We start from the raw sequence: 23,881 nt of genomic DNA on the forward strand, positions 1-23,881 counted from the left end.
TGAAATGTATACAATGTATACACTGTATACACCTGAAACAAATACATGTCTATTATACCTCAATTAAAAAAATAATAAAATTTAAAATGAAAAAAAGAGAGAAATAAATGGATACTTCGTTAACATAACAAAATATGTGTATCTCAGCTCCAAGTCAAGTATTTCACTTGTGGAACAATGATAAAGATATCCAGCAACATCATGCACAAGACTTGGGTACCCACTATCTTCACCACTATTAACACCGCTTTGGAAACATTAGGCAAAGTACCTATATTGCAGATGACTTGTTTGTGTACTTAGAAAACCCATAAATAACAACAAAAACTAGTTTTAAAACTTGGTAAAATAGCGAGATATAAAATACAATGAAATCAATTACTGTCAAACATAAAATAAATAAATAATTTAAAAGGCACATTTCAATTAAAAAAAGAATGCGTAGGCATAAATCCTAATAAGAAACTTCCAAAAACACTCCTGAAAGTCATAAAAAGTAGAATTAAATAAATAGAAGGGTATCCCTAGATCCTGGAGGAGAGGACTTGACAGCATAAAAAGGCCAATTTTCCTTAATTTACGACTTGAGCATGATCCCAATAACACCACTTGCTTTTTCCAGGTTTTAAAAAGTTGAGTATAAATTTAGAACAAACAAAAATAAATAAACTAACAAGAATACTTAGTAAAATCCTGAAAAATAAGAATACAGTGTGTGTATATGTGTTTTGTAGGGGGTAATCACACCAACATTCAAACATACTTAAAGCCTCTCTAATTAAGTGATTTCTGAGATTGGTCCTTGAACAGGATAACAGTCAAATGGAATAGAATAGGAAATCCAGACACAGACTCAATGCATATATAAATGTAGTATGTCATTATGACAGACATGAAAACACTGAATCTATTATGCTATTGAATATGGTTTTGTTTTAATTCATTGAAAAACACGTGGTTACCTTTTATTTGTTCCACGGGAACATTTCTCTGTTTAGTGTTCTTTATAAGGAATGTTTCTCTCTTTTTAAAAAAAAATTTTTTTCTTAAGTAATCTCTATACCCAACGTGAAGCTTGAATTTACAATCCCAAGATTCAGAGTCTTTTGCTGTACCAACTGAGTCAGCCAGGCACCTGGGTAATGTTTCTTTCTTCTTTCACTCTTCATTCTCTCTCCCTCCCACCCTTCCTTCCTTCCTACCCTACCTCTTTCTCTCCCTTCCTTCTTTCCTTTTCTTCTGTCTTTGTCTCTTTCTCTCTCTCTCACTTACACACACAAACACACACACACACACACACACACACACACACACACACACACACTCATCCTTCCTTCCCTTTCTCTTTCTTTTTTTCTGTATTTGTATAGAATCCATGCGTCATCTTAATTACTTTTGTTTTACATGTGAGGGATGAGTTATGTTCATGCTCCAAGCAAGTATGAAGTTTTATTACTGATGATGAGTGTCAGATCTTTTTTCACATGTCTGTTCACAGTGTCTCTTTCCTAATTTCTAACACCAGGAGTGTATTATAAACAAGTCTTAGCTTTATGATTCCTTGTTCAGCACCTACCTCCTGTGCTTATGCTTAGAACAAAACCAATTCTAGTCAAATGCCTACCATCAACATGAGAACCCCAATGCCATTGTTGCAAATAAGAAATGCTGCTTTTGTACTGTAACGTCTTTCAGGATTTAAACTTCTATTTGTGTGGCTTTTCATGAACACCACAGTCAAGAGTGTCCTTTCACTATATTGTATCCAAACATCATTATTCATCATTGATTTTGGAAGACACAACTCCTATTTTCTATTTTGTGCTTCCAGGGATTTCTTAATTTCTGTCAAAGATGAATTTGCTGTTAGATTCTATTAATTTTTCTACTTTTTATGATTTCCAGAAAGTGAAGGGGAGAGTATGCTGTATTTACATTTTTAAAAAAGGAATTCCTCCTCCAAAAAAAATGTTAAAACACATATTAAAGTCTCTTACATTCATTTTATTTTTATTTTTTTTAACGTTTATTTATTTTTGAGACAAAGAGAGACAGAGCTTGAACGAGGGAGGGGCAGAGAGAGAGAGAGAGAGAGATACAGAATCGGAAGCAAGCTCCAGGCTCTGAGCCATCAGCCCAGAGCCCAACGCGGGGCTCAAACTCACGGACTGTGAGATCATGACCTGAGCTGAAGTCGGACGCTTAACCAACTGAGCTACCCAGGTGCCCCATCTTTCATTCATTTTAATCTCAAGTAGAAAATGAAATTCTTCTCAAGTCTGAGCTTTAGAGGGTGAAAGTAAGCATCATTTTATTATTTTCAAATGTGGCAATAAAGTTGTCTAGAAGTACAAAAGGACTCTTGAAAATTATACTCACTGAAAACCTGGTTCTAATAACCTTAAAAATGTACACCATAACACTTCAGTAGTTTCACAGGTGGAAAAATGTGAAGTGTGTTTCCATTATTTACCATAAGCCAATTTCATCTGCATCAAGCCATATGTTTTGGGAAACTGCGAGTTCCAAGAGAATCTAGAGAGAAATTTAACATTACTATCTGAAAACAGAGTAAATTGAAGAGTGTATAAGCTATTCTAAGACACAGATGATTTTTTTTCTTTTCTCTCTCCTTTTAAAAAATACTATCATACTAATATTTTAAAACAGTATTCACAGTGTTCTTGCCACTTTGTGAAAATTACACCCTTGCTACACTGATCTACAGAAAATTTTGTTGTAAGGTTTGAACTCAATTATTGGTAACTTCTCTTCTGATGTAAGAAATTAGAAGTACTTGATGTAAAGTATGGTTAATTTTAAATATCAACTATAATTTTTGAGGTTTCAAAACTATTACTTCACTATACCTTTCAAAATAAACATTGCTAGGGAATCATTCAGAAATGAGTATGAGGAGGGGCACCTGGGTGGCTCAGTCAGTTAAGCGTCCAACTTCTGCTCTGGTCATTATCTCATGGTTCCGTGAGTTCAAGTCCCATGTGGGGCTCCGTGCTGACAGCTCAGAGCCTGGAACCTGCTTTGGATTCTGTGTCTCCCTCTCTCTCTCTGCCCCTCGCCCACTCACACTCTGTCTCTCTCTCTCTTAAAAAAATAAACATTAAAAAAAAAAGAAATGAGTATGTGGAAATATGGTCAAAAATTACCTATCAACTAACTAAATATTATTTTGGGAAATTCTTTTGATATCTACAGAGTAACTTAATATAAAGGCCAAATGTTTTATTTTATGACTTTACTTAGCATATTCACTTACCATATGTACTTTAAAATTTCAAAGGAAAGGTTAAAAAATATTATTTTAAGATTTTAAGCTTGAGCTAAATGCACTCCTTAGGCTTTTAATTTTGTTTAATATTTTTTGGATTATAGTTCAAGTAAAGTATTTAGATTAACAAATTACTTAAAAAAACTTGAATCCATTCATAAACATTATTAATTAAAGCAACTAAAATATATAAAATCTTTAAAAATATTGCAAATAATAAAGGAAAAAGTGACTTGCCCACATATTACTCATGAAAATATAAAGACACTTGATTCCTCATCATCTACAACAGAATTCCTTAAGTTGATAAGTCAAATTTATACGGAATTGATTAGCTTGGAAACAATCACTTCTGTAATTAGGATAGGTCAAGAAAAGTTTCTTTATAAATAATTTATCAGAAACTACTCTATAAAAACCTAGAAAAATGTCAAGCCAGGTGCGATCTTTTTAAACTATTCCTGTATAAATCAATTAACGTGCTTTATTTTGACACCCAGTGTCAGTATTTACCAAACGTAGATAGACAAGTCCATCCCTGCAGCATGCATTTGCAAATAAGTTTACTCATTAATGTTTAATTAAGACAGAGGAAAACTGTCCTTGATATTTTGCTGCAATTAGTGCTCTCTATACCCCACTGACTTCTCATGATGAATTACTTTTCAAATGAAAAGTGAAGTGATTAAAACTGGAGACACTCCATCTACTATGCATTGCCCATACCACATTCTGAAGAGGAAAACCAAATAATGCTATGCATAGTGAAAACACAAGTGAAATTATGTTATTGCAGATTTCAACTGTGAAACTTCTTTTTTGATTATGACTCCAAAGTGATATAACATCCCGATTTACTGCTATTAAATTAATAAGGTCACTATATCAGAGCTTTGAGAGTTTTAACTCAAACCTCTCAATCTAAAACATTTCACAAACAGTAAGTGCATTGTGAAGGTCACACAGTTTTCCAAATGATTTTATCATCATATTACCTATAGTTTTAACATTTTACTTTTTTGAAAGTCTCCATAATCCATATTGTGTAATATACTAATTTTACCAAACAACCAACCTAATCCAACACTGCACAATAATGACAACAAAAATGTTATGTCTGGAAAGGTTAAGTTGACTTGTGCAATGTTAGACAACTAACCAATGATAGATCTAAAATCGCAAGATAGTTGTTCTATCCCCAAAATCCTTCCCCTTACTCCCTATTCAATTAGTTATGCTTAGTTTAGTTTATTATTTATTTTGAGAGAGTGTGTGTGTGAGCAGGGGGCGGGGGAGCAGAGATAGAGGGGAGGAGAGAGAATCCCAATCCTGATGTGGGGCGTTGATCTCTCAAACCATGAGATCATAACCTGAGGTGAACTCAAGAGTCAGATATTTAACCGACTGAGCCACCCAGGGGCCCCAAATTATGTTCATTTTTGCCTGGAAGAACAAATATAATATAAAATATATTGATGAACTCTGATCATTACATGAAGACATAACCCAGGCTGGAATATTCTTTGTTTTTGTATATGTCTTATCTTGTTTCATTTTGTTTGTATGAGAGTGCTCATAGCAGCTTTATTCATAATAGCCAAAAAACTGGAAATAGCCCAGATGTCCATCAACAGGTGAATGCATGAACAAATGATAGAGAACTATACTCAGCAATAAAATGAATGAACCACTCATGTACATAGCAGACTTGCTAGATCTCACAAACATTGTCAAGTGAAAACAGCCAGATATAAAAGAACACACACCAATGAGCCCATTTATATGATACACTATTATAGGCAAAACTAGTCTGAGGTGATAGAAATCAAACCAGTGTCTGCCTATGGTGGGTTGGGTTTGATTGGAAAGTATAAGGAAAATTTTTCAGTTGATGGATACATTCTTTATCTTGATTGGGGTGTTGGTTATATTGATGTGAACATCTGTGAAAACTCATCAAACTATACACTTAAAGTCTATGCATATCAGTAAATGTAAATTTTCTCACAATTAAAAAAATGGTGTGGTATTTATATTATTTTGGATTCATTTAAAAAGTGAGTACTACTGTTTTTTTTAACAGATTGAGGTAAAAGTAACAAAAATAAGCCACACATATTTAAATTTTACCATTTAATAACCTTTGACATATCACCACAATCAACAAATATATAAAATTACATATAATTGTAATGAATATATTCATCACCTTCAAATATTTCTTCATGTCTTTTATATAATCTTTCCTTCCCACAGGTTGGAGCATTCTTGAAATAGTATTTTGTTACACATTTTTCATGTTATGTTTAACATTAATCAGCTAAGATGTTGTCAGTAATGGTAGAAAACTATTTCCTAGATTCTTTTGAAGTGTTTTTCTCATTATTCTATCAATTTTATTTTTTTTTAATTTTTTTTCAACGTTTTTTATTTATTTTTGGGACAGAGAGAGACAGAGCATGAATGGGGGAGGGGCAGAGAGAGAGGGAGACACAGAATCGGAAACAGGCTCCAGGCTCCGAGCCATCAGCCCAGAGCCCGACGCGGGGCTCGAACTCACGGACCGCGAGATCGTGACCTGGCTGATGTCGGATGCTTAAGCGACTGCGCCACCCAGGGGCCCCAAGAATCACCCCTCAAATATATGAAATGCTCAGAATTTATAGACCAGTAACCTGAGAACTGACCTGAGTTCACCAACCAGTGGTTATGCTTGTTCTATGCTGTGAATTATATTCCGACACAGAAAAAAAAGTGAAATTTCAAATATAAATCTGGATTTCCAAATTCTCTGTAAATAACATGAGATCTGGCTAATCTGAGCATGCATTGTCATATAGCTGCAAATGGTCAGAGGTGAGTAACACAGGACCACTTTGAGTAGAGCATGTGTTCAATCCTCCACAGTCTCCACCACTCCCTATTACATCCCAATGCTGGAGCTTTGTATCTGTTGCCACTTAATTTTGAGCTTGCCCTGTTGCTTTACTAACACCTCACCTGTTTTTTACTCATTTACTTCACCTTCCTGGTCCCTGATGGCTTTTGCATTTGTAATTCCTGATATAATTACTCATGTGGCAAAATTACTAAATGAGCTACTCCAATAAAATTACCCAAACACACACACACACACACACACACACACACACACACACACACACAGATTGTGAAATTAAATAGCATGAGATTAGTAGAGTAGTTCAAGTAGAGATTGGAGAAACCTGGCAACAGGAAATTGTAATTTATTTGCTTTGAGCTTCTGTGTTATGGTTACTTAATATGAATGGGAATCCAGTGAAGTCTGCTAATCGTTTTTTTTTAATGAATATAATTTATTGTCAAATTGGCTTACATACAACACCTAGTGCTCATCCCAACAAGTGCCTTCCTCAATGTCCATATAATTTTCTTTTTTTAATCCTCATAAAACATGCTATTCTGTTTAGAAAATAGTTTCTTCTATCATCCTTCATATACTACATTTTCTTTCCTATCAAGGAGGAAAAAGTATTTAAGTTCCGACAATGGCTATTGTTAGGTTAAAATTACATCATCTTAAATAACCAAGATAGAATAAACCGGTGGAAAGTTCAGAAACACACTGAGGAAATATGAACAGACCTTAATACTGGTCTCACTATTAGGTGCTGGTTATGATAACAATTCAAAGACCTTGAGCTATCAAGTAGGCTTACTGATGGAGGACTCTTATCAGAGCCCCTGCTGTTAGTTCTGACAGATTTACCACACGTGGCTGCACATGGCTACACTTGTACCCACTCAAGTGTGTAAGAAGTGTCTAGTGTTGAGCCATTGAGAATTCACCTCAGTAATGTTTTAATTGCAGTGTTACTCAAACCAAAGAAATTAAGCCCAATAGAAAAGTTATCCACGCCATTACTGCTGCTTTCTTTAATGCAAAGAATCAGGTTATTTGAAAGTATATTTTTGACACTTTATCATTACATGTGAAAATGTTGAGAATGCCCTCTGGATTGTTGAAATACATTTATAAACAAGATTGTTCCTTTCCACATAAAGGAACTAAACATCCATGTATTTTATTAAATATTGGATAATGCCCAATACAGAAAATATCCATATGCATTTTCCATATAATTGAGAAACCAAAACAAAAGGTTTAAGGGAAAAGGTGAACACCTTGAAAACTAGCAACATTTCAACAGATCATAAAATGGTATTTGGCAGGGAGTCCCAGCTCAATTTAAGACACAAAATTTTACAACTGTGTCATTCAATCCTTCTTTAAAGTTAGATTAAAAAACATAACATTATAGCCCTTTAGCATCCTTCATTATTCAACTTATTAATGAAAAAAGAATGATCTGCTTAAAAAATCAGACTTTCAATTTAAGAGATCCAATTTTGAGTCTGAGCTCTTCCACTTATTAGCTGTATATTTCATACTTCTGAACTACTAGAATAATGATGCCTACCTTTCAGATACTTTTTGAAGACTAATTAAAATAATACATATTGACCACTTAGTATTCAAGGATGCAAAGCCAAAATATAGTATCTACTCAGAAAATGCTAATATTTATAAATGTGTATTGTGCACAAATTATATAAAAATTGTAAAATTTATAATTTGCTCATTGGAATGTTTTAAATGTGCAGGTTTATGTGCCTGTTTATATGTAAATGTATAATTTTTATTTTTAATTTTTAAATAATTTAATAAATTATTATATAAATTTAATAATTTAATTTTTAAATTAGCTGCTTTACTGAAGATCAAACGAATGAGTAAAATTGTTTATAACCTGGTAGAGTTATCATATATATATATATGATATATATGATATATATATCATATATATATCATATATACATATATACCTATAGATAGATAGATATACCATCACACATATAATTCAGGATTTTGCTCCAAGATAAGATTTAATTTACAGTTAAAATTACATACATGAAGTCAATAATTAATCTAGATTCTAAAAGAGGCAAAAGAGAATCACTACAAAGCAGAAATATAATCTTAAACATCATGTTTGAAACTCACTGGAGAGGTAGTTATAGCCCATAATTATGTATAGAGTCTATCATCTTGTGCTTCAGATGCAATTTCTTGGTGTTTTTAACTCTAGGATTTTAAGGGACACTTTCCTCTTAATCAGAGGTTACAGAAACCTTTCACTTAACCTCAGTTTCAGCTTCTATGTAAGATAACCATTTTTACAAGGATCCATCAGTACACACTACAGTGAGTTTTTCATATCCCACGTGACTGTATACACATTACTACGTGTGTCATTATGTATCAAATGTATTCTCCAACTTGAGCAAAAACTCATTCGTGTGACTGCACAAATGTCGACAATAAATTTTTTAAATAGGCAGATATTTTTTATGGTTAAACAAATTTGAGAAATATTTTGAAGGAAGTTTACTTGGAAGTAAACTGTGGCTCTAGTCAAAGAAATGGGAATGGCTATAGCAACACAATCATTTATTCCACATATCTAGTCAATATTTTAGTCACCTACTCCCATGGAATTTCTTGGTCTCAATTCAATACTTTATAATGATATAATAAGAAAATATTATAAATGAATATAAAAGTTATCCTGCAAAAGTAATTCTTCTTTTCTATTGCAATGTTTAGGATGCCTCATTATAAATGATCCAATTTATCTTTTTATTATAGTTGATAAAAAGCTTTGGCCAAAGATTTTGAACCATCTTTACAATACTGAAGAGGCTTTTATGGTTTACAGTTCAGTATTAGCTTTATTCTTAAATTCATTTTTAAATTTATATGTATTTTTATTCTTAAACCTACTTTTGACATATTGTATTTTGCTGTATTTTATGTCTTTGTAATTAGTAATAAAGCCTTTATAAAATAAGGGAGACTATAAATTAATAGATGACTTAATAGACTTCATGATAGATCCTTTGATAGATAACATGGCCTCAACATCTCTCTTTAGCTGTGTCTCCCACTATTCTACTGAAGCATTATTTCTCTATCAACAATGATATTTTTTAAAGGTGTATTTATTTATTTTGAGAGAGAGACACATACAGAGAGAGAGAGGGAGGGAGAGGATGGGGGAGGGGCAGAGAGAGAAGAAGAGAGAGAATCCCAAGCAGGCTTCACACTGCTGACAGTGCAGAGCTTTATGCAGGGCTCAATCTCACGGACTGTGAGACCAAGACCTGAGTTGAAATCAAGAGTTGGACATTCAACCAACTGAGCTACCCAGGTGCCCCTATCTACACTTGTTTTTAAAAATCACTTTATTAAGGTCTAACATAAGGTATGTATGAATGCAACTTGATGAAAATCGAGAGAAGTATACATTTATGAAACCATCACCACAGCCTATGCCATAAAAACATCCATCACCTCCAAACATTTCTCCCTTCCCACTTTAGGTATTATTATTATTATTATTATTATTATTATTATTAATTATTATTTTGGTATTAAAAGCATTTAATGTAAAATATATTTTTCTTTGATTTTTCTGGACACACTGTTTAACAATGCTAAACCTCACATTACAATGTCCTTCCATTGTCATTTCTGTATAAATGATATGCATAAGATTGAACTCACAGTTATCCTTTCATGACTTGCAAATAAATTAATGACAGTATGTAGCTGTCTATGAAAGTGAAGGATATGCTTATTTACTTTGCCTTTTCTTTGATGTAATCTTACCTAAATTCAGGAATTTATAAGATATTAAAATGTCAATATAGAATAAAGTAAATGTTACATTTTAGAGTAACTTCATTATATTTTTAACTGTGGTAATATATCAGAGGATGAAAATCTAAGCCCAAGTTCCAAGATGTATGTCTTCTCCACTGTTGCATAGTTATTTTATTACTACTATGCATTTTTAACAAATTTTTATTGTCAGATGTGCTTTGATTACTTTAACAAATTATGCTAATTTAAAAAGCCAATTCAAATCTTAAATTATTCTGGAGCATTGTTTTACCAGATACTATCTGCAGGTAGGTAGCCTTAAAGTCACTTGCTAGGCAGAGATTTGCAATATGCATGGATTGGCTGAACTGACTTACTAAAAAACTATTTGGGTAACCAATTTGAATAAGAGTATGCTTCTTAGGGAGACTAAAGGGAAAAGCACTGTGAGGTAAGTCAACCTCCGGAATTTTTCAGGTTCTAGCATGTGGGACAGATGTACTTAATATCCTGGAGTTCTCCTAATGCATGCTTCTAATCTAAGTCGGCTTTGTTCTGTACTACTTTCAAGAGTAGAAGAAGAAAACTCGAACCCAAGTGCTCTATTAAAGGCATTTCTTATTTGAGTTCCGACTTGCTTATGTGGTTTGTTTGCTTTATTTATTTATTTATGGTCAAGATCACAAGTAGAAGGTATTGGCCCTTTGAAGAATGAACGCTGCTGTCACCCTCCATTTCCTATGAGATGTCACAGCTGTGACAAGGAAGGGTTTATAATGGCACAGTTCGGTGCCTTCATAATTTATTCTCTCTGATTTTATGCTCTTTTAGTCTCCTGCTCAACCATCCACTAACAAGTGGTGATATTAGCCAATAAATCAAAGACGTCTGCTTGTCACCGCCAGATGCTTGGCCACATCGCAGCCGATTATGAGACGTACAAAAGGACAATTTCATGTAGGGAGCTCACCAGAGGTGTTTCACTGATATTCTGTTTGATAGGAAACCAGCGTGAGGTGAATGTAGTAAAATTCAATAACTTTTGTGCCTTATAGCGATGAAGAACTAAGTTGAAATAAAACCGGGAAGTAAATTAGGACCTCAGCTTTATTACTACTCCTTTTATGACCCTAAATCTCTCCTTTATCACTTCAATACAAGTCAGAGAAAGAAGGAGTATTTTAATGTACTCAGTTTATTTTGCTGGGTCTAAAACTTATCCTCTTTTTCTGAAAGCATCAAATGAAGCATTTGCATCCATCTATTAAAATGTCTATTAAAATGTATTTTTAAAGAAATAAAATGTTTGCATAATATTTATGTGAATGTTAGCTAGTGTGCAAAAATAATATCATTTTATTTTCTTTTTACTATTTAAATCTGTTACCAACTAACTAAAATCATCCACTAAGTCTTAATTCCTTGTATTTATTTTATACATCTCATTATTCAAATTACTGATCCACCACAAAGTACCTCTTCTGTAATATAAATGAAAACAACAGTAGGCTGAATTTATAGATTTTGAGTGACTATGCATGGTATTTTTATGAAATGTTCCTCAACAAAACATTGAATTTTCTTAAAAGACAAGAAATATTCATTTTTTCCCTTTCAATGAAAGGAGCTTCGGTAGACAAGAGATACTCTATAAGTTTTATTTTACTAAAGAAATTACTAAGTTTTTCTCCCCTGAGAAGTTTATCATATTTATACATTGAATACATGACTACATTGTTGACTTAGCATTTTTGCTATATTGACAATTTATTACAGAGCAATCAAACAGATTCCACGGTGTAAATCAAATTTTATGTTAAGGTACAAAAAGTCATATATAATTATCCTTTGTTTTTAATTAGTGTAGCTGTGCTGTGTCTTATGACCATCTTTTTTCCCCCCATGTCTTCCATTAACTTTCTAGAGGTCCTGAAAGTGCCCCATATTGCTCCAATTTCAGGTACCAACCCTCAGAGGTTAGAAAAACCATTTATTACTTCAGCTTTTCCTCATATTTCTTTATGTTATATATATTCTAATTACTGTTTAGATATACTAAATGAATGCTAAATCCTCTGGATAATAGCTTTCACTTTTTTTTTAATTTTTTTTAATGTTTATTTATTTTTGAGACAGAGAGAGACAGAGCATGAACCGGGGAGGAGCAGAGAGAGAGGGAGACACAGAATCGGAAGCAGGCTCCAGGCTCTGAGCTGTCAGCACAGAGCCCGACGCGGGGCTCAAACTCACGGACCATGAGATCATGACCTGAGCCGAAGTCGGACACTTAACAGACGAGCCACCCAGGCGCCCCAATAGCTTTCACTTTCTAAAGAAAGTATGTCAAGTAAAATACAAGAAACTTTCGTAAGTAAAACGTTCTTTGTATATATTTAAATAATAAACAGGTATTTCACAATTCTATTCAACCTAATGATGCTTTAGTGATGTTGTTGCTTTCTTATTGCTGTTGCTTGGATGTTATTTATACTATGATTTCTACATTGATATTTCATACGATGGTTTTATTTCTTTCCAGCCTAACAGGAATTCAAAGGCACCATCTATTTAGAAAGCTTTAGACAGAGAAGATAATTCACTTGGAAGTATGTGCTTGAGGTCCTGTTTTATTTCTTTGAGATACAGAAGGATTAATTATTATTAAGTATTTAAGTACCACTTTACATCCTGCAAAGTTTTCATAACTAAGCTTTTATGTCTCACATTTATATGAAACATTCAAAGTAAATTTCCAGTTATATTAAGCACAGGAAATCAAGGAAGTGCATTAAAAATACACTGCATAACAAAAGAAGACAGAAAATAGAAACCTCAGAAATATTACGAAGGTGATAGATTACAATACAAATGCTGTGGCTTAGACCACCATATAGAATAGGATGCCTGCTTTCATCTGAAGAAGTGTGTCAGTTTGTACTGCCCTGCAGCAAAAAGATAAGGAATGACTTAAAATGTAAAGCGCTATGAAAACACAGAAAATGATAAGATGATTAAAGATTTGTTCAGAATTTATTTTTGATGAGACACTCTTAACACTAAGTTTATCCAGATAAAGCAACACATGAGTTTAAGTGGGTTTGATTGAATGATTCAAAATCAATGAAAACCAGTAAATATTTTGCTGTTGCTGTTGTTTGTTTTGTTTTGTTTGTTTGTTTTGGTTTTGTTTGTTTAGTTGGTTTTTTCAATAAAGCCAGAAGAATTTAGAATGAATGCACCACAAAACTAACAATGTCAATTCAAATTATTTGTCTCATCTCTCCATTATTTTCATCTTTGCCTTTGTAATAGAGTTTATAAGTTCTTGACATGGGATTGGGTAAAAAGTATGCTTACTTATTATCTTGATGGTAAACAGATGAAATCTATAAAACTGTCCCTAGTAACTTATGATAAATAAGAGTTCTGATTTACTTTATAGTTTTTTATGGAGCATTTACATGTATCATTATTTCATTTTTAGTCCCCATATGGATGGGAGATAGCAGCACTGAGAGCACCATTATAAATCAATACAAAAGGTAATGTGATTCTTCCTATTGGCATGAGAAAGTACTGGACATACTCTTCTAGTCCCAAGTACAGGCTGTCAACCCAGGAGATGATTTTCTACTTTCAAACAGTATCCAACATAGAAGAAGTTCCTTTACAAAATAAGATACAGGAGAAATGCAAATATCCCTTATACACGGTAAGGAAAAACAAGTTCTTTCCATGTTTTACTTCCGTGACTTTTAAAATCCTTTGAAATTGAACCAACCTATCATTCCAACAATGTTTCCCACCATTACTCTATTGATCATAGATTTCATCTTGATTTTCTCCTTATGGTTTTACTCAAATAATAGTCTATAAACATGTTATTTTAATCACAGCTCAGCGGCACAAATACATCCTTATCTGAATTCTGGGCTTTTCATGCCATGACTCAAGCGAAAATGTTCTTCGTCTTCCCTCTCCCATGGTCTCTCCTTCTGAATGCCTGTAACTTGTACTGTCTGTATGTTTATTGTCACCTATCATATCTTTTATGTAGCATTCTGATTAGAGATGTGATCTGGACCAAGTTATTTACACTCTCTCTGCTTCTCTAGATTTTCTCTCTATATATTTTCTCTATAACTAAAATGAAATTAATAATAGTATATACTTCAGATGCTGAAGTAGAGTTTAGATGAGCTAATCAATGTAAAATGCTAAACCAGGGCTGTATACATAAAAACACACTGCTGAATAAATAAGAATTGGTGTTATTATGGTAACATATGTTCTTAATCTAGAGGGTTGTGGTTTTTTTAGAATATATTAAGAATACCATATTATTTAACCTATTAACTTGAATTGGAAAGTGTAGGAGTTAATGTACTATTGAACTTTTTGATTTATGTTAGTGTAAGAGTCATTAGTTTTTATGTATCTGGTAAACAAATAATATACACCATATATTAAACAAATTTATATGTTCATGCAACCTTACTGAACACTAAAGTTGCAAAAAATATCATGTGGAATACTACAACATTCAATTGAAAATTCACCAATAATTAAATTGAAAGATTGAGATTACACAATTCATCATGAGTGAGAATCAAGTAAATATGATAAATGTTACTGGCAGCATTTGATTAGCATAATATATTTAGCTGCAAAATACAAAATCGTTTAATGGGAAAAAGTGTGAAAACTTTTAGGAAAAAAAAACAAAATTGAGAATATATACACTGTGCAATAAATTATTTCTGAGCATTGCCTTAAAGTGGATTTTAGTCCTTGAACTCTAAAACCATGAAAAATATCACAATCTCCTTGGAGTATGTATATGTAGAAAGATATGATTAATCTTATCTATTACACTCAAGTATAAGCTATTTTAGAGTCAAGGTAGAGTCATTTGTGTATCCATTTATTTAGTATTCATTCATTCATTCATTCATTATTTATTTATTTATTTATTTATTCATTCAATCATTCAGTTATTCATTTATAACCAATGTATCCCTAGCATTTCATTGAGTACTCAATATACTTTTTTTTTTATTTTATTTTCAGAGAGAGAGAGTGGGGGAGGGTCAGAGAGAGAGAGAAGGAATCCCCTAAAGGCTCTTCAATGGCAGCCTAAAACTGTGGGACTAAAATTCACAAACCATAAGATTATGACCTGAGCTGAAATCAAGAATTGGACACTTAACGGACTGAGTCACCCAGGTGCCTCAAGTACTCAATATTTTTTTTAAGTGAATGATAAATTTCCTCATTCTTTTTCATCTTTTGAATGGCGAGGACAAATTAAATAATCTCTCAGCTCCATAGTTTTAAAGTATTCTAACAGAATATTATTTAAGCTGTATCACCAATGATGCACATATAAGAAAAACAGAAATTCTTCTATGACCTTGAATTCTTTTTTTAAAACCGTATTTCATATTCCATGGGGAGAATTATGTGAGTTTCTCCACTCTGGTGAAACAGATAGAGGTGGAACTAGTTTAATGTGTGGATTAATACAATTTTCAACTATAGAAAGAAAGGTTTCATAATCATGATTATTGTCATTAAAATAATATCGGTCATTGATATTCATTCTTGAGTAACAAAATCATAGTAGGTAGTTTATTTACTTAGGTTATCTTATTTAGTTCTCACAACTAGTCTCTTATGTTGAAACAATAACATCCAATTAAAAAATGAGAATACAGTATGAGAGAGAACTTGTCCATGAGTTTGTACTGTTGGTGACAGTATTTAAAACCAAGATTTTAAACCAAGCTACTATGGAGACAAAGATTATGCTCATTCTATATTTAACATTCTCTAATATTGACTGTGAATGAGTCCACATTAGTAAAGCTTTGCTTGTATCTGTACTATAGATCTCCATGATTCTCTCTAAATAATTATCAATCACCATTTTAGAAAACCAAATCAGGCTTTGGAGCAAACAAACTTGTTTTGCTTTCTGAATTGCACTTTTACAAATGAAATAATCATTTACCAATGATAATAAACAGAAGGAGGAATTCTTTCTTAAAAAGTACGAGAGGAGAAGATGATTAAAAGGACAGCATAGGAAGACTTTGAACTCACCTCATCCCATGAATATACCAGGTATTCAACTACCTATGAACAATTCTCTCTGAAAAAGACCTTAAACTAGCTGAGCAGCTCCTCCACAACACAGAATAAAAAGACTACAATGAAATGGGTAGGAGAAGCAGAGATGTGGTTTGGTGAAAAATCCACCCATAACATGGTGATCCAAAAGTGGAAATGATCTCACAAAAACAGAGTATGTCCTTGAGTGAGGAATTCGATCCCCATATTAGGCAAGAGGAGTCCCTAAAACACCTGGTTTTGAAAATCCACAGGGATTATGTCCAGGAGACCAGAGGGCTATATGAAACTGAGATTACACATTTAAAAGTCTCACAATCAGTCAATCAATCATTCAGTCAATGTCTCACACACAGATTCACTCACATTAGGACCCAGAACAAAAGCAGCAGATTTAAAGCATGGAGACCATATGTGAAGGGGACTCACCGGCTAATCTTAAAGTGTCTGCCAAAGGGGAAGAGGCCTGCTGGAACTCTCTCCAGGGATGAAGGTGCTGGCGACCATCATTTTGCACTGTCCTTCCTTATAGGCACCAGTGTTTTTAGGTGCAGTTTTTGTCCTTTCCCTCTACCCTGATAGCAACATTTTCCCCATGTCATCACTCTCCTGTGGTCTGCCTTGCTAAACCTGATAGACTGGTATACCCCACCCCTGTGCTTTTCTGTGGTCCCATACTGATAAACTCCATAGGCAGATGCTTCTGTTTAGACCTGCCCTGTCCAACCCAATGGATAGGCATGCCCTAGGTTGGCATGCCCCAAAAGCCCCACCCCACCAAAGCAGGAGGGTGGACATGCCCAGGGCCAGCATTCCCCCATATCCCTACCCAAGCTGATTGATATGCACAGTCCACATAGGGACGTTCCCTTGGAAAAAAAACGACTCTGGTGGCAAGGAGGTCTTGTTTTTCTAGGCCTGGTATGATTGAAACAATCAAAGAGACAGTTTTTGACAGGCTACCAAATGCAAGGAACTGTATTGACAACTGAATGAAACAAATTCAAATCCTTCTATGAAAAAAAGCCTTATTACCTAAGTATTCTGGAGCTTCAACCTAAGGAGTGGGCTTCAGGTTGACAACACAACTACACTAAGATACACCATAATTGAAATTTCAGGAGTTAAAAATAAAGGGAGACTACTACAAGCAATAAAAGAAACACCAACTTCTTATGTACAAGAGAAACTCCGTAAGACTAACAGCAAATTTTTCAGCAGAAATTTTGCAGGCCAAAAAGAAATGGCAGGATATATTCAAAGTGCTAAAAGCAAAAGTTTGCAGCCAAAAATACTCTAGTTAGCAAGGTTATCATTCAGAATTAAAAGAAAAATAAAGAGTTTTCCAAAAATGCAAAAACTAAATAAATGCACTACCACTAAATTGGCCTTACAAAAAATATGTTGTAAGACTTCTTTAAGCTAGAAAAGAAATAACTAATTAGTAACAAAAACCATGAGAACAGAAATCTCCCTCAAAATGGTAAATATATAGTAAAGGTAAAGAACTAATTACCTATTGAGCTAGCATTAAGGTTAAAAGACAAAAGTAATAAAAATAAATATGATAACAGTTAAGGGAAACACAAAACAAAAAGATGTAAAATGTGACATCAAAAACATAAAAAGGTGGGAGAGGGTGAGTAAAATTGTAGAGTTCCAAAATGTGTTCAATCTTAACATGTTATCAACTTAAAATAGACTGAGATATATGTTATATCTATATCTATATCTATATCTATATCTATATCTATATTTTAAGACTGAGATATATATATCTCATCATAACCATGGTTATATAACCATGGTTATGATGATTACTACAGAGCAAAACTCTAAAGTAGAAACACAAAAGATAATGAGAATGGTATATAAACATAACATCCAAAAAAAGATATCAAACTGTAAGAAAAAATAGCAAGAGGAGAAGGAACAGGAAAGAACTACAAAACTGGCAGAAAACAATGAACAAAACGGCAGTATTAACCTATTTGTAACTACTTTAAATGTACTGGACTAAATTATACTATCAAAAGACACAGAACATACAAACTACCAAACCCAAAACAGAAAGACATAGACATTTTAAATATTAATATTCAACATATATTTAAAAACTCATATAACCCAATGACATAATCAACAGCAACAAAACAACAAATACAATTAAAAATAGGCAGAGGATCTGACATACAAATGGCCAAGAGGGACATAAAAAGATGTTCAATATCATTAATTATCAGGGAAATGCAAATCACAACTACAATGATATATTACCTCACATTTGTCAGAATGGCTATTGTCAAAAAGACAAGAAACAACAAGTGTTGCTAAGGATGTGGAGAAAAGAGAATGCCTATGCACTGTTGTTGGGAATATAAACTGGTACAGCTACTATGAGAAACAGTATCTAGGTTCCTCAGGAAACTAAAAATACAGATCCCTGTGATCCAACAGTTCCACTTTTGGGCATTTATATGAAAAAACAAAAACAAAAACAAAAATGCTATTTTGAAAAGATAATTTCAGGGGCGCCTGGGTGGCTCAGTTGGTTGAGCATCCAACTTCAGCTCAGGTCATGGTCTCACAGCTTGTGGGTTTGAGCCCCGCATCAGGCTCTGTGCTGATGGCTCAGAGCCTGGAGCCTGCTTCAGATTCTGTGTCTCCCCCTCTCTCTGCCCTTCCCTACTCACATTCTGTCTCTCTCTGTCTCAAAAATAAATAAAATTTTGAAAAGATAATTTCACCCCTAAGTTCACTGCAGCATTACTCACAGTGGCCAAGATATAGAAAAAGCCAAAGTATCCACTGATGGATGAATCGATAAAGATGATGTGGTATACATACAATAGTATACTATTCAGCCATAAAAAAAAATAAAATAAAATTTTGATGTTTGTGACAACATGATGAACCATGAGGGTAATATATGTTAAGTGAAATTAAGACAAATATGTATGATTTCACTCATATGAGGAATCTAAAACCAAAGCAAATGAACAAACAAAACAAAATTCAGAGATGTAGAGAACAGATTGGTGGTTGCCAGAAAGAGGTTGGGGGGACATAGAATGCATGAAAGGCTCAAGAGGTATAAACTTCCAGTCATAAAATAAGTAAATCATGGGGATGTAATTTATAATATGGTGATGATAGTCATTAATATTGTATTGCATTGTATATTATGTAACTTTACATAGTTACAGGAGGAAACCAAACTTACTATGGTAATCATTTGCCAGCATATACAAATACTGAATCATGTTGTTGTATACCAGAAACCACTATAATGTTTCTTGTCAATTATACCTCAAGAAAAACAATAAAAGAAAATGCAATTAATAAATAGGTAGAAATGACAGAAAGGAATTCTATTTTTGAGTCAAATATATACATTGATCTCTTTTCTGAGTATCTTTATCTACTTCTGATTTTAATAAGAGTTCAACATATAAATACACAAGAGAATTAAGTAAAATTATAGAGGTTTTTTTTTCCCCATAAAAGCATACTGGTCTTTTTCTCCAATGTATTTTGTCCTATTTAAAGTATGATCCCGGGGCGCCTCGGTGGCGCAGTCGGTTAAGCGTCCGACTTCAGCCAGGTCACGATCTCGTGGTCCGTGAGTTCGAGCCCCGCGTCAGGCTCTGGGCTGATGGCTCAGAGCCTGGAGCCTGTTTCTGATTCTGTGTCTCCCTTTCTCTCTGCCCCTCCCCCATTCATGCTCTGTCTCTCTCTGTCCCAAAAATAAATAAACGTTGAAAAAAATAAACAAATAAAGTGTGATCCCATTCCTTTAACTCCCTTCTCTTGCCCAAACTTACATGAGCTTTTTGAACATGCCTGAGAAGGTATTTTTCATCCCTTACAACCAAGTCCTGATCATTTGTGTCATTCTCTGAACATTCTACAAGAGCCTAATCTGTACTTATTTAGGTTTGGAAACAGAATGTATAAGCAGAAATAGATTTTACAGTTCAGTTAAATCATAGCCTCCATCCAACTCCTTTTCAAAATGAAGACTTGACTGATATGCCTGAAATCTGAATCAATTCACAGCAGGATCTGTTTCTGATTTCCTATTCTGGGATTCTTTGTACCATATTCTGCTTATGAGATTCTGGAAGTATCTTTCTGTGGAGTCATACACAACTGTTCAAGAGTTTTGAATGATCACTGAAGCTGTTATGGACATCCTGAGTAGTATTAAATTATACACTGATTCATGATATTATCTTGGGTATTTAAATTAAAAAAATTTAATGTTTATTCTCATTTCGGAGACAGAGAGACATTGCAAGTGGGGAAGGGGCAAAGAGAGAGGGAGACACAGAATCCGAAGCAGGATCCAGGCTCTGAGCTGTCAACAACAGAGCCCAACACGGGGCTTGAATCCATGAACCATGAGATCATGACCTGAGTCAAAATCAGACACTCAACCAACTGAGCTTCTCAGGTACCCTGGGTATTTAAATTTTTGTTACTAAGATATTATTGGTATAATTTTCCACAATAATATGGTTTTGTTAACCAATATACATATATGTTTACTTTAACTTTACAAATTTATTCAACTTAATTTATGATTTTTGGTATAGGTAATGTCTAATATGTGAAGGCTATGAACAATAAATTTTAACATATTTTCATTTTCTAAAAGCTGTTTTTCTTATGTAATAATTACCTACATGTGTTTGTTAGCAAGTGAATATAAGCCAATTTCCTTTCATTTAATATTCAATAATGTCATCAAGTTATCTAAGAGTTGTAACTAATTCAAGAAAATAAAATTACATAACTATAGATAATATTTTTCTACACAATTTTGACTTTTCTCCAAGTGCAATAGCAATTTCTAGACTTCAGATCTGCTAAATATTACCAGGGTTATGGCACATTCTGTAGTGGACAAACATTACAGTGACTCTCAATGATTTCTACATCCTTTTGTTCATGCTTTGCATAAAACCCTCCCCTTGAGTGTGGGTAGAAACTGTGACTTGCTTCTAACCAATGGAATGCAGTAAAAGTGATGGGATGTCATACCCATGATCATATTAAGTTATAAAATATTGTATTTACTAGTTTCTTCCACTCTCTGTTGCTGATTTTTTTAAATGTTTACTCCTTTTTAAGAGACAGAGCATGATGACTTTTCATGAATCCATTAGAGAACAGAGAGCACCAAGCAAATGATCACCCTAATACCTAGAATGGCAGGTGAATCTAGGGTGTCATAGTCAAGCTCCTACATGGAGCAGATCTGCTAGAGCACAAAACTTAAATGGTTATTTTGACAAACCGCTGCAGGCTGAATATCAAATAACCTAAGAGTGAGAAAGTTCAAGGGGCCACAATTTAAAGAAATCCCCACAAACTCATGGGTTTACCTCAAATAATCCCAATGATCCTCATAGCAAAGAGTCAAGAAAGAAAAGGTTTTGGGGCTCCAGCAGATGGAAAAGATAAGTAACCATTTGGAAATATACTCACAGAATTCTATATAACAAGGCTTAATCTTTACTGGAAAACATTTCACTGATTGTTGTCTGAAGTGGGGGAAGGGAATTTCCCCAAATACTGGCTTTACTGTACCTTCAACTAAGCAGGGGGAAAAACAAAACAACAACAGCAAAAACAACAACAACAAAAACAACAAAACGAAACAAAAAACCCTAAGAAACACTTGTGAAGATCACACATAGGCAAGGCATGTAGGATCATTAACAGACTGAGATTTAGTCATAAGATTATAAAATGCATCCCTTACTCCACTCTTTATCAACACAACAAAAGAGCTCCAAATCAATAACAGTGGATTACAGTGGAGAGATCTGCAAGGCACTGATTCTAAGGATGAGTTCTTAGGGAAGCCCAAAGACAACCCAGAGACACAAAATTCAAATACAATACAGGAACTTGAAGCATCCATTACCTACAACTACAGCAAGCACTAAACACCACCCAACTCCTAGTCAGAGTAACCTAATATCTCACACAAAATACCTATGTATTTTAGTCCTTATTATCTGATACATTATGTTAGGCTTTCAACAAAAAATAATGAGTTATGCTAAAAGACAATAAAACAAAACAAAACAAAACCAACACCAACAAAAACATTGTGTGAAAATACAAAGTACACATCAGAACCAGACTCAGATATGACATGCATGTTGAAACTCTCAGAAAAGTAGTTTAAAATAATTATGATTACTATATTAAGGGCTCTAATGGGAAAAGTAGAGAACATATGAAGAGATGTGTGATATAAGTAGAGATATGAAAACTCTAAGTAAGTATCAAAAGTTAGTGTAGAAATAAAAAACACTACAACATAAATCAAGAATGCTTTTGATAGGCTCATTGGTACAACTGGACATGCCAGAGGAAAGAATAAATGAGATTTAATATAGGTCAATAGAAACATTCCAACTGATATGCAAAAAGAAAAAAAAAACAAGAATAATAACAGCTTAAAAAGAAAGGAACACACAAGACAATTTCAAAAGCTGTAAGATACAGGCAATTAGACAGCAGAAGAAGCGAGAGGGGATGAAGAAGACATATTTGTAGAAATGTTCACTAAAATGTTTCCAAAATTATTAACAAATAGCAAACCACAGATCCGGGAAGCTCGAAGAACCAAACAAGATAATGACTAAAAATTCTATACCTGGGCATATCATATTCAAACTGCAGAGAAACAAAGATAAAAATGAAATCTGATAAGAAGCTAAAAATGAAAACAATTTAACTACAGAGAAAAGTAACAAGATGTACACAGACTTCTTGTCATAAACCATGCAGCAGAAAGAGAGTAGAGTGAAATATGTAAGTATTGAAAGAAAATAACCGAAAACCTAGAATTCTATAATCTTTTAAAACTGAAGGAGATACAAGGCTTTCTCAAACAAAAATAAAAAAATAAAATTCACTGACAACACAACTACCCTATACGAAATGTTTAACAAAGTTCTGAGAATGAAGGAATTTCATATAAGTGTAACACTTGGATTTACATGAAAAATGGAATAGGACTAAAGAAAAAATAATTGAAGGAAAAATATTTTTAATTCCTATATTCTTCTTTTTTTTTACATCTCCAATTATTTTATCAAGGTAAGAAGTACAGAAGCATCACTTGCAAGTGCTCAACAATCATTATTGAATGCAACTAGTAGTAGACTCTACTTTTTTTCGAAAAAATAAAACAATAGATAACAATTCATTTAATGGCAAGTGGTAATCATTAAATTGGCAATGGTTATCTTCAAAAGTTATTACACTAGCTGTGCTGTCATTTCTTAAGGATGATCAGACACCTAAAGTCACAGATGTTTCCCACATAAGATGCAACATATAAATCAGACTTGATTTATGACAAGCATTAACAAAACCAGACCTTGGGAAAGAATTATTTCTGGAGACATATGCATAGTCTTAATACAGTGAATATTTAGGGCAAGATGGTGGCTTAGGAGGACGCTGGGCTCACCGCACGTCCTGCTGATCACTTAGATTCCATCTACACCTGCCTAAATAACCCAGAAAACCGCCAGAGGATTAGCAGAACAGAGTCGCCGGAGCCAAACGCAGACGAGATGCCCACGGAGAGGGTAGGAAGGGCGGCGAGGCGGTGCGCGCTCCACGGACTGGCGGGAGGGAGCCGGAGCAGAGGGGCGGCTCGCCGGCCAAGCAGAGCCCCCGAGTCTGGCTTGCAAAAGCGGAGGGGCCTGACGGACTGTGTTCCC

General features: G+C 33.9%; 1 pseudogene; it reads right to left on the reverse strand.

Moving 5' to 3' along the window:
- Positions 1–23,503: 23,503 nt before the first annotated feature.
- On the reverse strand, positions 23,504–23,646 carry LOC122496718 (annotated as a pseudogene).
- Between the last annotated feature and the right edge of the window lie 235 nt (positions 23,647–23,881).

Source organism: Prionailurus bengalensis, chromosome A1, assembly GCF_016509475.1.
Source record: "Prionailurus bengalensis isolate Pbe53 chromosome A1, Fcat_Pben_1.1_paternal_pri, whole genome shotgun sequence".
Taxonomy (NCBI): Eukaryota; Metazoa; Chordata; class Mammalia; order Carnivora; family Felidae; genus Prionailurus; species Prionailurus bengalensis.